Raw genomic sequence first — 15,470 nt, 5'->3', positions numbered from 1 at the left:
TGAGGCTGTACTGGTGATGCGGATTGGGGTGCACGAAGGTCTGTCAGAGACGCAAGTTGGCATATCCAACAGTGAGCCGGTCCATAAACTATGGGACCTGGATGTAGTAGGAATTAAGGGTGACCAGCCGCCCCCCAAACATGAAGAGACGTATCGAGATTACTTGAACCATGTGCAGTTCAGGGACGAACAGTACTGGGTGCAACTCCCATGGAAACCGGGACACCCAACGCTGCCCACTAATTTCAAGAAGGCACGGGGTCAGTTGAATTCATTGGTGAACAGCCTGACCAAGAAGGGTCTGGTGGGGAAATATGATATTATTAAGGAACAGCTGGCCCTTGGGTTCATTGAGAAAGTGCCCAATGCCAGCCCTGGGGAAAACACCCATTATCTTCCACACATGGCAGTCACCAAGGAGTCAGTAACCACTCCCATCAGAGTAGTCTTCAACTGCAGCTCACAGGCGAGTCCCCGAGAGCCATCGTTGAACGACTGTCTGCTCACAGGGCCCTCCCTGACGCAGAAATTAGCAGATGTGTTGTTGAGATTCAGGACCGAACTGTACGCCTATGCAGCAGACATTAGCAAAGCCTTCCTACATATTGGGTTGCAGCCACAAGACAGGGACTACACAAGGTTCTTGTGGTTAGCTAACAGGGAGGTGCCCAAGCAAGGGTATGATACCTACAGATTCAGGGCAGTGTTGTTTGGTGCCACTAGTTCACCATTCTTATTACAGGCTACCATAGACTACCACCTTGTGAACTGTAACAGCCCGCTTAAAGAATTACTGAAGACCCTATTTTATGTAGACAACATGCAAGGTACCACCTCAGATGAAAGGCTGTTGATGGACATTTACCGAGAGTCTAATCAGGAGATGCTCTCAGCTAACATGCCGTTGAGAGAATGGGTGACAAACAATCCAACATTGCGGGGCATGGTGGAACGTGACTATGCTGGCTACTCAGTACCTGAGGTAACATCGGTGTTGGGACTGGAGTGGGAAATCAAGGAAGACAGACTTAGGCTAAAGAGGAAGCCTGATGGGTAAGGGAAGCTGACCAGGAGGTCTTTGCTGAGCAAAGTGCAGACTGCCTTCAATCCTTTGGGTTTGTTGACACCCATCACCATTCGAGGGAGGATGCTAGTGCAACAGACCTGAGAGCTGAACCTAGGTTGGGACGACCCACTGCCAGAAACAGTCTGCCAGGAGTGGGATCTGGTTAGCAAAGATCTAGCAGAATTGCATGAGTTCACATTCTCCAGGTCCATTGGGTGCACCGGGCGGGATTAAGACTTGCACGTCTTCTGTGATGCCTCCTCCAGGGCTTATGGGGCAGTAGCGTATTTGGTGGCTGGGGACCAAGTCAATCTGGTCACCAGTCGTGTGCGGGTGACACCCCTGAAGGATTGCTCGATCCCAAAGCTAGAGCTCACGGCGATGTTGCTGGGAGCAAGACTGGGGAAGTATGTAGGGGAGGTGTTGAGTAACCTGAGGGTGACAAGCACCTATGCATGGACAGACTCGAAGGTGGCCTTACAGTGGGTCCAGAACGACAGGTCTAAGCTCCCCTATGTCAGGAATCGGGTAAAGGAGATACGGGAACTACAGTCAACGTCAACAATTCTGTACGTGCCTACAGATCAAAACCCAGCAGACCTGATAAGCCGAGGGGTGACACACAAAAAGCTGAGTAAAAGCAAGATTTGGTTCAAAGGCCCAGACTGGTTACCGGCAATGCGGGGGAACCCGACACTGAATTATTTGACCCCAGGTGCTACTCCTCTTGGAGGAAACTTATAGGAGTCACGGAAATGGTATTTCAATTTGTGAGGAAGCTGCATGACAAGGTAAGCCAAGGTCGACAGTTGTCTCTCATGGGTCCCAGAGAATATTGGATAAGGCATTACCAAAGGGAGAGGTTTCCAGGAGTGCTGGAAGTACTGGCGACCAGGCGGCAGGTTATGGCGTCAGGACGCGTGTCCAACAACGACTCAGGGAACAGTAAATTGGTTCGCTCATTTGGATTGTTCCTAGATCATGCGGGGCTAATAAGATGCAGGGGACGAATACAAAACTCTGAGCTCAGCTATGGGGCCAAACATCCCGTGCTACTGGGAAAGGAGGGATGGGCGTCAGAGCTATTGATACAAGATGCCCATCAGAGGACCTTACATGGGGGGTTTGGAGATGCTCTCACCTGCCTACGTCAGAATTACTGGGTACTGAAGGGTCGAGCTGCCGTCAAAAGGGTGCTAAAGAGTTGCACGGTCTGCCGGCGGTACGATGGGAGGACCCTACCATACCCAGGTCCACCACCGCTGCCTCAGGAGTGGGTACATAGTGACAGGCCCTTTGAGACTGTGGGGATAAACTATACTGGGGCTATCACATTGAAGAACCCAGGAGACGATAGGGAGGGCCCTCAGAAAGTATATGTCTGCCTGTTTACTTGTGCCACTACTTGAGCTGCGCATTTGGAGTTGGCAGAAGATATGTCGACAGAGACTTTTGTGAAGTTGTTCAGGAGGTTTACAGCCAGATTCTCGTGCCCGCGGTTGATTATCTCGGACAATGGCACGAGCTTCAGAGCGGCTGATAAAGTTTTCAGGAATCTTAGGGACAACGGAGAAGTACGAGAACACCTGAAGAGAATAGAGTGCGAGTGGAGGTTCATAGCTCCCAGGGCGCCTTGGCAAGGGGGATTCTATGAACGCATGGTGGGCACAGTCAAAAGGTGCATTCGGAAGGTCTTGCATGGCAGGAGAGTGAGCTTTGATGAACTGAGGACAGTGTTAGTTGAGATAGAGGCAAGAGTCAATAACAGGCCTCTGACCTATGTACAAAATGGGATTGATGAGCAGGAAGCTCTCACCCCCAATCACATGCTGTTTGGAAGGAGGATTGAGCCCTTCCCCACAATTTTGAGTCAGTCTTCCAAGGAGCTCAATTATTATGGGCCAGATGGTCCCCCCATCAGTGAAGAACTGCACAGGAGTCACAACAGACTGGTGAACATCCTGGACAAATGGAACCAGGTGTGGCGCAGGAATTACTTGACAACCTTGCGGGAACATTTCTATGGTGCCGACCCCAAGGCAAATAAGATGATGCTAAGTGAAGGGGACCTGGTGCTAGTAGAATCCGAGGCACCCAGGGCATACTGGCCTCTTGGCCTGGTAGTGTCGACCCACCCAGACAAGGCTGGGCGGTTGAGAATGGTGAAAGTGAGAATGGTGTCGAGACTATAAGACCCATCAACAGGCTTTTACCTCTCGAGGTCCACATGGTGGGACCAGGACATGAGAAATTAAACCAGAGGCTGACCGAGCTGAGCAGCTGGACGACCCGTCGAACGGCGCTCAAGTCCAGGGCCCACTGGGAGGGCCTGTGGGAGGCAGACTTGATCTAGACATAGTGCCTACCTTCGCCGGCGGGAGGATGTGGAAATTTATTTGGTCCCTAAAGTTCCACAGGACAGATCCAGCATGGCCATAATGGAATGGCTGAGCTGGGTGGCCCTTATACCCCACCCAAAACAAAGCATTCTCTAGTTGGCGTGGATTGTTGGTAAGCTTATTTAATTTATAGATTTACCCTTCAGGGAAGGAGTAGGTAGTTTTACTGTTAGTATATTAATATTAGGTTTACTAAGGCAACTGTAGATAATAATAATGTAGACCTAAGACCTTAACATAGGTAGTAATAGGCTGATAATGCAGGCAAACACTAGGATAAGTTAGCTAGGGAGAACTGTCAGCCCTAGTTTGAACGAAGAGACGAGGGTCTGGAAGAGAGACCAGCTCGTTCTTATTAAGACAGACACCAACTGGACGAGACGTGCCGTGATCAGCAGATGGCGCCCCCACGTGTCTTCACATTTGAGACCTGGGGAAATCTGGTAGAGGCACCTCAATGTACCGTAGATGACCTCCGTCAGGCCCATACAGTAAGACAAGACCTCCACTTTATCTCGTAGATTTCTGGCCAGTGTCTGGGGAGAATTGCGAGTGAGTTTGATCTGTGGGCCCGGTGTGCAACAGGCAGTGCACGCCCAGTAAGTACCAGTGTTTCAAGGCAGTCTGGAAACTAGTGTCCGTGTCTGCATAGTTATACTAGGGGATACATACCCTCTTGGATATAGGAATTTCTGAGGTGCAGGCAGGACACTAATAACGATTGAATATTGCAGGAATTAAGGCTCCTGGTTGCATGTGGTTTCTGAGGGGAAGTCCAAAGGGGCTAAGGCTAAGCTTAGGGAAGTTGAAGATCAAGATATATGCTGCAACACCAAGTAAGTTAGTCCTTTATACGTGCATGCAGGCGAGTTTCTTGCAACACCAATCATTTGTGAAAATCTGTCCTATAAGCCACTTGTGAGGCTGAGGTACCCACCTCAGAGCTCGGTGTCAACAGAGTTTGCCAGGGTAGGCGACTCATTTGGAGGCAGTCCACACAAATTTTCACATCAAACAAATTAATAATAATCACTTCTCTCATATACAATGGTATTGTGCTGAAAGCACATATCACATTTATAATTCTTAAGTACCGTCTGGTACATTAACATTTAATAAGATAATATACAAATAAGTTTGTGTATGTGTGTAAGTGCTCTAAGTAGTTCGCTATGTCTCACGACTCGACTAGACTTAAACAAGTGACTGACAAAGTCCTCTCATAAACTAACTTCTTGACCAACTGGCAATCAGAACAGTCTGCTTGAACAATAAAAAGAATGCTAAGCCCAATAGCAATATAACAAGCAACTGTGACACAGAATCAGGATCAAGGAGATAATATAACGACACTAAGTAGGGACCATCAGCAGATCCTCCACAAAAGTCACAAAACTCCCATACTACTGAATCTAAGTTCAGCATAAGAAAATACCCGACTGTGACAATGCACGGATACCAGTACAAATTAGGTCAGAAGCTACAGCTCAGGACCTGAGTTGCTCAGAGTGTCTAGGGGACACACAACCTCAGTACAACGTCGAAAATCACTAAGTCTATACAATGTTCTGAGAACAGAGTTCTACAGAACTAACAAAGCTACAGAGACGATCCTCCAACAAGGGCCAATAAGGAAGAGTTAGGCACTTGTCAGGAATAAGTCCAACCTCCAAGAGAGTCTAGACCAGACTGAATACTTCAGGCGAGGTGAGGACACCCCCCCCCTCGATCACATGATAGCTTCGTGGACAGCTGCAGCTCAGCAACAGAAGCCGGCAGAATAACGAGCAAAGAGCGATAATTACAGTAGTTAGACAATCAAGACTTGAACTATGAGCACATAATATGTTGCATCCTACCTAACAACATAACTAAGTCAAATAATAATATAAAGCAAATCATTTACGATTTAGCTATTATCACAAATATAAGCAATATAAAATATGAAAAGGTAATAATTATATATATATACATATTAATCATTGCAACCCATTCAGGGGTTGCAACAAACCTTCAGTACTCTAGGTCTTTCCGTGGCCGTTCCAACCGCAGAACCCGTAGAGGAAACAGACGTCATGGTTCTCAAAATAACCAGAACCAGGCTCATTCTTCCAATTCGGGGGAATTCGAGTGCCCCAGTCAAACCGTCCCATGGTGACAGTAGGTGATAATGAGTACACCATCCCCGTTCACAATTCCTTGGAAGCCTTAAGCAGTCTCGAGAATGACAATCCTGCTGATGATGTTGCTTCACACGTCTCTGACGTAGATGATTTTGGGGATGAAGTGGAACAAATCTTTTCTGATGACAATCCACCCTTTTGTTTGCACATAACTTCCAATGCAACCGTAGGCCCTGTAGTGCAAGCATCTGTTCATAATGTGCCTGTTCATTTGTTCATGGACTCTGGTGCGCAAGTCAATATTATCAGGTCTAGTTTGTTTAGGGATAAGCAGTTACGACATGTTCTTCTCGTAGAACTGACTCATGTGTCCTCCCTTAGTGGAGTAGCTGGTTCTCACCTGCGTGTCCAAGGTCGGACTTCCTTCACTTTTTCTATCCAAGGTAGAGACTTCACTGCTTCCTTATTGTTGACCAGATTACAGTGGACCCCCGCATAACGATTACCTCCAAATGCGACCAATTATGTAAGTGTATTTATGTAAGTGCGTTTGTACGTGTATGTTTGGGGGTCTGAAATGGACTAATCTACTTCACAATATTCCTTATGGGAATAAATTCGGTCAGTACTGGCACCTGAACATACTTATTGAGTGAAAAAATATCGTTAACCGGGGGTCCACTGTACTTTCCCTGGTGACCTTCTACTGGGATTTGCTTCCATGTGAGACTTACGCATTGTGCTCGACCCTTATCGATGGCATGCCCAAACTGATGACTTGATCGTACCATTTTGGGGTTACCAGCTTGGATCCGAGATCTGCCATACTGCTGCAGAGTATGACATTCGAATTAAGTCCTTACAGGCTAGTGCATTTTCCAGTAGCATACCCAAGCAGTCAGGCACTGGTGATCCTGTCACTCCTGTCTGTGTTCCTGCAACTTCAGACTTGCAAGATAGTGTCCAGTTACCTCAAGTGTCCGAGGATGCTCTGACTACCTTGAGTGCTGAGCCTATCCCTGCAATGTCTGCTAGTTCAAGTAGTAGTTTCTCCACAGGGGACGCCTTGTCAGAAAACGATTACCTGCAACTAGTAATGCCACCTCTTGATGTCGCATGCTGTCTGCAGAAAGACGTTTCTGTTGCAGCTAGTGCCCTCACTAGAGTGTCTGTTGTTGTTCCTAGTGTTCCAGATGGTGATAATGTTCTAGTTGACAGTGATTCTTGCAAAGTAAAAGGTCTATTTGTTGAACCATCCTTACATGTTGTAAGAGATAGTAAGATCCATTTCTTCCTAGCTAACACTTCTGGTCACAGTGTTCGTCTCGGAGCAAATACCAATCTTGTTGACCTTGTTCACTATCCTTACCCTGTTCAGGTAGAGGATGAGTTGTCACCTGACCAGTGGGTCGGTGCTATTTCTACCGGGGAGACCTCATCCACTTCACTGGATCAATCTGTTCCACCAGTTGAGGAGAAAGACTTAGCTCCCACTGACTTCCCAGATGAAGTCAAGCGTTTGTTGACTCTGTTGAACAAACGTCATAAAGCTATTGCCTTACCAGGTGAGAAGATGGGTATAACGAACTTATTGTTCCATTGTTTTCCACTTGAACCTGGTACTAGACCTATCTATATACCTGCGTACAGAATGCCTCATTCACAAGTTGCTGTCGCAGTTTTTGCACCTAGCAATTCACCTTGGAATGCGCCCTTGATCCTAGTACCTAAGAAGGATGGTATTTGGCGCCCAGTGATTTAGGAAGTTAAATGCGAAAACTATTCCAGATCGCTTCCCACTCCCTGTACTGGGTGATCTTTTAAGTAACATCGGAGATAACAAAGTCTTTTCAACCCTGGACTTGTTACAAGGGTTTTGGCAAGTCCCTCTTCATGAGGACAGCCAAGAGCTAACTGCATTCTCCACTCCTACAGGTCATTATCACTTCCTCCGTATGGCGTTTGGATTATGATCCTCCCCTATCACATTCTCAAGGCTCATGACTAATATCTTTAGAGGTCTCATTGGTAATGCACTTATGGTGTACTTAGATGACGTAATCGTCATGTCTGAAGACATGGATACACACTTGAAAAGACTTGATGTAGTACTTGGTAAGCTTGAAGAAACCAATTTAAAGATCAAACTGTCTAAATGTCAATTTTTCAGATCAGAAATTAAGTTTCTTAGTCACGTAGTCACTCCTAGAGGGGTTACGACTGACCAAAGTAAAGTAACTGCAGTACTAAATTTTCCAACTCCCAAAACTGCTGATGCCATAAGATCCTTTGTGGGCTTAGCAGGTTTTTATAGATCTTCCATTGCCAATTTTTCTTCCATAGCTGCTCCTCTAACTGAGTTGCTTAAGAAAGATGCTCCTTTTGTTTGGACCTTCCTTCAAGAAAGAGCATTCCAAACTTTAAAAGAAAAGCTAACATCTGCTCCAATTTTGAAATTTCCAGATTTTTCTAAGCCCTTCTATCTGACAACTGATGCTAGTTCTATTGGCATAGGTGCCGTACTAGCTCAGAAGACTGATGGTAAGTACAACGCAGTTGCATTTGCTAGCTGAGTCCTTATGAAGGCTGAACGCAATTATACAGTAACTGAGCAAGAAGCTTTAGCAATAGTATGGTCTTTAAAGCACTTCCGAGACATTACTTATCAGTACACTGTTCATGTCTTGACAGACCATGCTCCACTGATACCTTTATTCCAGAACAAACAACCTACTGGAAGGTTAGCCAGATGGACCTTGACTATCCAAGAGTTCAATCCGACCTTTGAACACTTACCTGGCAAGTCAAATGTAGTCGCAGATGCCTTATCGCGACATGTTAGTATAGTAACTGCAGACCCTCCATTTAGTGCTGAGGATGTAAAGAATGCTCAATGAACAGATCCCATGTGGTCTGGTGTGATTCGATTCCTGCTCCAGGAAGATCTTATTCTGACTGTGAAGCCACCAGCACCCATCAGTGACTTTGTCATGAACCAAGAATTACTGTATCGAACAGCCGAGTTGGGTACTCCTAGCAGAAGAGTATACCAGTTAGTAATTCCACAGTCACTAGTGAAAGTAGCCTTACAGCTAGTTCACAATGTACCAGGTGTTGTGCACCCTGGTATGGATCGTTCAGTAAAACAAGCCAGATTGAAATACTTTTGGCCTTGTATGGCAACTGATATTTCTGAGTATGTTAAGAAATGTAGTGTCTGCATGCAACATAAAGGTAATGCTAATGGCCCTAATCCAGTCCAAGTGAATCCAACTACTAGCGAACCATGGGAAAGAGTTGTGCTAGATTTATTAACTAATTTTCAATGTTCCCTCCAGGGCAACAAACATCTGTGTGTTATGGTAGACCATTTCACCAGATATTGTGAGTTAGTTTCTATTGCAGATAAGACTGCCGAGACAGTAGCTAAAGCGTTTAAAGAATGCATTATCTGCAGGCATACCACCCCTAAGTCCCTAGTAACAGATAATGGTGGTGAATTCTGTAATGAGATTCTTGAAAATTTGTGTACCTTGTACAAGATCTCTTAAATCCACCATTGTTCCTCATCATCCTGCCAGCAATGGGTTAGCGGAACGAACCAATAAAAAAGTACTTGATGTCTTAAGAGCCACTATCAATCCCAACAGTGAAACTTGGAATGAAGTTATACCTGATGTGCAGTGTGCTATAAATTCTGCTTACAATGTTTCCATAGGTGACACTCCACATTATGCATTGTACGGTGTAGATAAACATTTGCCTTATGAGTTGTTATATTCTAATCCAAAACCAAATTACAACCCTGATGATTTCATAGCAACTCGTACCAGCTTAGCTCAAAGTGTCTTTAGAAGAATCTGTGAAACACTTCATAAATCAACAGCAGAATTTACAAGAGTCGCTAACACTCGAGCAAAGCCGTCCAAAATCAAAGTAGGTTCGAGAGTTATGCTGACTAACTTTAACAAAACGTCTGCAATGCCTAAGCTTGATCAAAAGTTTGTTGGTCCTTATTGAGTAGTTGAACATATCACTGGTAATAAGTATAAGGTTAGAGAAATTAGTACTGGTCAGTATAAAGAATCGCATTTAGATCATATGAAGTTAGTATGTGATGATAATGATGTTCCAACCCAGACTAATGTGACAGACTCTGACAATCCTCCTGATCCTGTACTCTCTACCTCTGATACTCAGTCAGACAATCAACCTGAATGTCGTTATTCCCAACATACACGACAGGTATTGAGAAATCCTCAAGTATCATTTGTAACTACCAATTCAGATTTGCCTCAAATACAGCATGAGTTAGCCAGTGCAACAGAGTTTGATCCTCCCAGAGATGACACCCATTCTGCATATATCAATCTCACCCTAGCTGAGTTGGGGTTAAATGTAAATAACCTGTATAGATGAATAATTACAGTATCAACTTGTCAGTATTCAAGAATTTTTTTGTGTGTTCACGTTCTCTCCGAATTCTGAGAGTTAACAGTCTAGATTTGAGTGCACCGAATCTGCCTTTCTGTTAAACACTTCTTTCTTTATATTTATTCCTTCCTCAAAATCCGTAGATCACATGAATACAGATCGATCGATCAAATTTTTTTTTATCACTTCTATTGTGTAATCCCAATGTTGAGTTTCCGATGAGTTGTGCTATATCATACCTTGTAATGCGTTACAGTTTTATTACAGTTTCATTTGCGTAAGCTGCCATTCCAATATTCTACTTATGTATGTTATAATGTTCAATTGTTGTGTACTTTGACATTGTATAGAATCAGCCCAAGTCGTACACCTGCCGTCTCTAGTTTGTAGTAGCTGTATGTCAGGACGACATACGTTAGCATCGCCGAGCTCTCAGTAGTAGTACCAGTTCCTAGTAACCAGTTACCAGTAACCAGTGTACCAGTAGATGACTCACTACCAACCGTCTGCATGAATCATTGACTGTTATTCATATTGCTGCTGACCATAGCAGGATTTCAAACACCCCTCACCCTGTAGGCACTTGTGGGTCAGTCATAGAGAGGGAGCAGAGAGAGGCAGGTCGGCTGTTATACGTACAAACCAGCCTACGTGAGTATTTTTACCCCATCCACGTTATCGAAACCCACATGACACGTTGACAACGTAAAAACAGTAGCAGCAACTTGCTCTGTTTTGTTCATCCGTTCATTTTCAGTGCTTCATTTTCAGTGCTTCATATTCAGTGCTTCATTTTCAGTGCTTCATTTTCAGTGCCTCAGTTTCAGTGCTTCATTTTCAGTGCTTCATATTCAGTGCTTCATTTTCAGTGCTTCATTTTCAGTGCCTCAGTTTGTGCTTCATATTCAGTGCTTCATTTTCAGTGCTTCATTTCATTGACTCATTTTCAGTGCTTCATTTTCAGTGCCTCAGTTTCAGTGCTTCATTTTCAGTGCCTCAGTTTCAGTGCTTCATTTTCAGTGCTTCATATTCAGTGACTCATTTTCAGTGCTTCGTTTTCAGTGCCTCAGTTTCAGTGCTTCATTTTCAGTGCCTCAGTTTCAGTGCCTTAGTTTCAGTGCCTCAGTTTCAGTGCCTCAGTTTCAGTGCCTCAGTTTCAGTGCCTCAGTTTCAGTGCCTCAGTTTCAGTGCCTCAGTTTCAGTGCCTCAGTTTCAGTGCCTCAGTTTCAGTGCCTCAGTTTCAGTGCCTCAGTTTCAGTGCCTCAGTTTCAGTGCCTCAGTTTCAGTGCCTTAGTTTCATTGCCTCAGTTTCAGTGCCTCAGTTTCAGTGCCTCAGTTTCAGTGCCTCATTGTTAAAGTGAAAATTTGCTGCCTGTTTCAAATATGTGAATATTTTAATAGTTTTATCAGTCGTGTCTGATCCAAGGTGTTGGAGGTGACCTCCCTTTGATCGAACCCGATTGCCTCCCATTCACCAAGGCGCTGCATGACTTCCCTAACGGGTTTAGCGCTTCCATAATTATGTGAAGAGAGGCTCTAATGCTCATTATTATTTTTTTCAGAAAGTGTCTGTCGGCAAGCGCCTTTGATAAATAGTAACTGACACACCAGACACACCAGACACACACACACACACACACACACACACACACACACACACACACACACACACACACACACACACACACACACACACACACACACACACACACACACAGTCGTAGAGCCAGAAATGAATATGCACAGATAAGAAGGGAGGCCCAAAGACAATATGAAAATGACATAGCAGCGAAAGCCAAATCTGACCCGAAACTGTTGTACAGCCACATCAGGAGGAAAACAACAGTCAAGGACCAGGTAATCAGGCTAAGGAAGGAAGGAGGAGAGACAACAGGAAATGACCGGGAAGTATGTGAAGAACTCAACAAGAGATTCAAAGAAGTGTTCACAGAGGAGACAGAAGGGACTCCAGAAAGACGGAGAGGTGGGGCACACCACCAAGTGCTGGACACAGTGCACACAACCGAGGAAGAAGTGAAGAGGCTTCTGAGTGAGCTAGATACCTCAAAGGCAATGGGGCCAGATAACATCTCCCCATGGGTATTGAGAGAGGGAGCAGAGGCGCTATGTGTACCCCTAACAACAATATTCAATACATCTATCGAAACAGGGAGATTGCCTGAGGCATGGAAGACAGCAAATGTAGTCCCAATCTTTAAAAAAGGAGACAGACATGAAGCATTAAACTACAGACCAGTGTCACTGACATGTATAGTATGCAAAATCATGGAGAAGATTATCAGGAGAAGAGTGGTGGAACACCTAGAAAGGAATGATCTCATCAACAGCAGCCAGCATGGTTTCAGGGACGGGAAATCCTGTGTCACAAACCTACTGGAGTTCTATGACATGGTGACAGCAGTAAGACAAGAGAGAGAGGGGTGGGTGGATTGCATTTTCTTGGACTGCAAGAAGGCGTTTGACACAGTTCCACACAAGAGATTGGTGCAAAAACTGGAGGACCAAGCAGGGATAACAGGGAAGGCACTACAATGGATCAGGGAATACTTGTCAGGAAGACAGCAGCGAGTCATGGTACGTGGCGAGGTGTCAGAGTGGGCACCTGTGACCAGCGGGGTCCCGCAGGGGTCAGTCCTAGGACCAGTGCTGTTTCTGGTATTTGTGAACGACATGACGGAAGGAATAGACTCTGAGGTGTCCCTGTTTGCAGATGACGTGAAGTTGATGAGAAGAATACACTCGATCGAAGACCAGGCAGAACTACAAAGGGATCTGGACAGGCTGCAGAACTGGTCCAGCAATTGGCTCCTGGAGTTCAATCCCACCAAGTGCAAAGTCATGAAGATTGGGGAAGGGCAAAGAAGGCCGCAGACGGAGTACAGTCTAGGGGGTCAGAGACTACAAACCTCACTCAAGGAAAAAGATCTTGGGGTGAGTATAACACCAGGCACATCTCCTGAAGCGCACATCAACCAAATAACTGCTGCAGCATATGGGCGCCTAGCAAACCTCAGAACAGCATTCCGACATCTTAATAAGGAATCGTTCAGGACCCTGTACACCGTATACGTTAGGCCCATATTGGAGTATGCGGCACCAGTTTGGAACCCACACCTAGCCAAGCACGTAAAGAAACTAGAGAAAGTGCAAAGGTTTGCAACAAGACTAGTCCCAGAGCTAAGAGGTATGTCCTACGAGGAGAGGTTAAGGGAAATCAACCTGACGACACTGGAGGACAGGAGAGATAGGGGGGACATGATAACGACATACAAAATACTGAGAGGAATTGACAAGGTGGACAAAAACAGGATGTTCCAGAGATTGGACACAGTAACAAGGGGACACAGTTGGAAGCTAAAGACACAGATGAATCACAGGGATGTTAGGAAGTATTTCTTCAGCCACAGAGTAGTCAGTAAGTGGAATAGTTTGGGAAGCGATGTAGTGGAGGCAGGATCCATACATAGCTTTAAGCAGAGGTACGATAAAGCTCACGGCTCAGGGAGAGTGACCTAGTAGCGATCAGTGAAGAGGCGGGGCCAGGAGCTCGGACTCGACCCCCGCAACCTCAACTAGGTGAGTACAACTAGGTGAGTACACACACACACACACATACACACACACACACACACACACACACACACACACACACACACACACACACATACACACACACACACACACACACACACACACACACACACACACACAGACACACACACACACACACACACACACACACACACACACACACACACACATACACACACATACACATACACACATACACATACACACACACATACACACACACATACACTCGACCCCTGCAACCACAAATAGGTGAGTACACATACACATGCACACACACACACACACACACACACACGCACATACACACACAGCATGGGTTCATGGAAGGCAAATCCTGTATCACAAACCTCCTGGAGTTTCATGACAAGGTAACAGAAGTAAGACACGAGAGAGAGGGGTGGGTAGATTGCGTTTTCCTAGACTGCAGGAAGGCCTTTGACACAGTTCCCCAGAAGAGATTAGTGCAGAAGCTGGAGGATCAGGCGCATGTAAAAGGGAGGGCACTGCAATGGATAAAGGAATATCTGACAGGGAGGCAGCAACGAGTCATGGTACGTGAAGAGGTATCACATTGGGCGCCTGTTACGAGCGGGGTCCCACAGGGGTCAGTTCTAGATATATGTGAACGACATGATGGAAGGAATAGACTCTGAAGTGTCCCTGTTCGCAGATGACGTGAAGTTGATGAGAAGAATTAAATCGGACGAGGATGAGGCAGGACTGCAAAGAGACCTGGACAGGCTGGACATGTGGTCCAGTAACTGGCTTCTCGAATTCAATCCAGCCAAATGCAAAGTCATGAAGATTGGGGAGGGGCAAAGAAGACCGCAGACAGAGTATAGGCTAGGTGGACAAAGACTACAGACCTCACTCAGGGAGAAAGACCTTGGGGTGACCATAACACCGAGCACATCACCGGAGGCACACATCAACCAAATAACCGCTGCAGCATACGGGAGCCTGGCAAACCTGAGAATAGCGTTCCGATACCTTAATAAGGACTCGTTCAAGACACTGTACACTGTGTATGTTAGGCCCATACTGGAGTATGCAGCACCAGTCTAGAACCCACACCTGGTCAAGCACGTCAAGAATTTAGAGAAAATACAAAGGTTTGCAACAAGGCTAGTCCCAGAGCTCAAGGGAATGTCGTACGAGGAAAGGTTAAGGGAAATCGGACTGACGACACTGGAGGACAGAAGGGTCAGGGGAGACATGATAACGACATACAAGATACTGCGGGGAATAGACAAGGTGGACAGAGATAGGATGTTCCAGAGAGGGGACACAGGGACAAGGGGTCACAACTGGAAGCTGAAGACTCAGACGAGTCACAGGGACGTTAGGAAGTATTTCTTCAGTCATAGAGTTGTCAGCAAGTGGAATAGCCTAGCAAGTGAAGTAGTGGAGGCAGGAACCATACATAGTTTTAAGAAGAGGTATGACAAAGCTCAGGAAGCAGAGAGAGAGAGGACCCAGTAGCGATCAGTGAAGAGGCGGGGCCAGGAGCTGAGTCTCGACCCCTGCAACCACAATTAGGTGAGTACACACACACGTCAGCAGTTATCGGTACTCTCCAGGTTGTCAACCTCTCAAGAGGAGGCGAGATACCTTTGATGCGGGTGACGGGCTCTTATTCCGCGGAATTAGAGATAGCAGCAGCAGTATAACAGTAACAGCTACAACAACCATAGTGACAATAACTGTATAGAAATAGCTATAACAACATGCATTTATAACAACAACAGTAGCAATAGCAGCAACAGTAACAGTAGCAGCAAGAACAGTAACAGCATCAGTAACAATAGTAATAGCAACAGTAACAACAATAAC

Source organism: Cherax quadricarinatus, chromosome 73 (genome assembly GCF_038502225.1).
Source record: "Cherax quadricarinatus isolate ZL_2023a chromosome 73, ASM3850222v1, whole genome shotgun sequence".
Classification (NCBI taxonomy): domain Eukaryota; kingdom Metazoa; phylum Arthropoda; class Malacostraca; order Decapoda; family Parastacidae; genus Cherax; species Cherax quadricarinatus.
The sequence above is the reverse complement of the archived record's forward strand: the minus strand, read 5'-3'. Positions refer to the sequence as shown.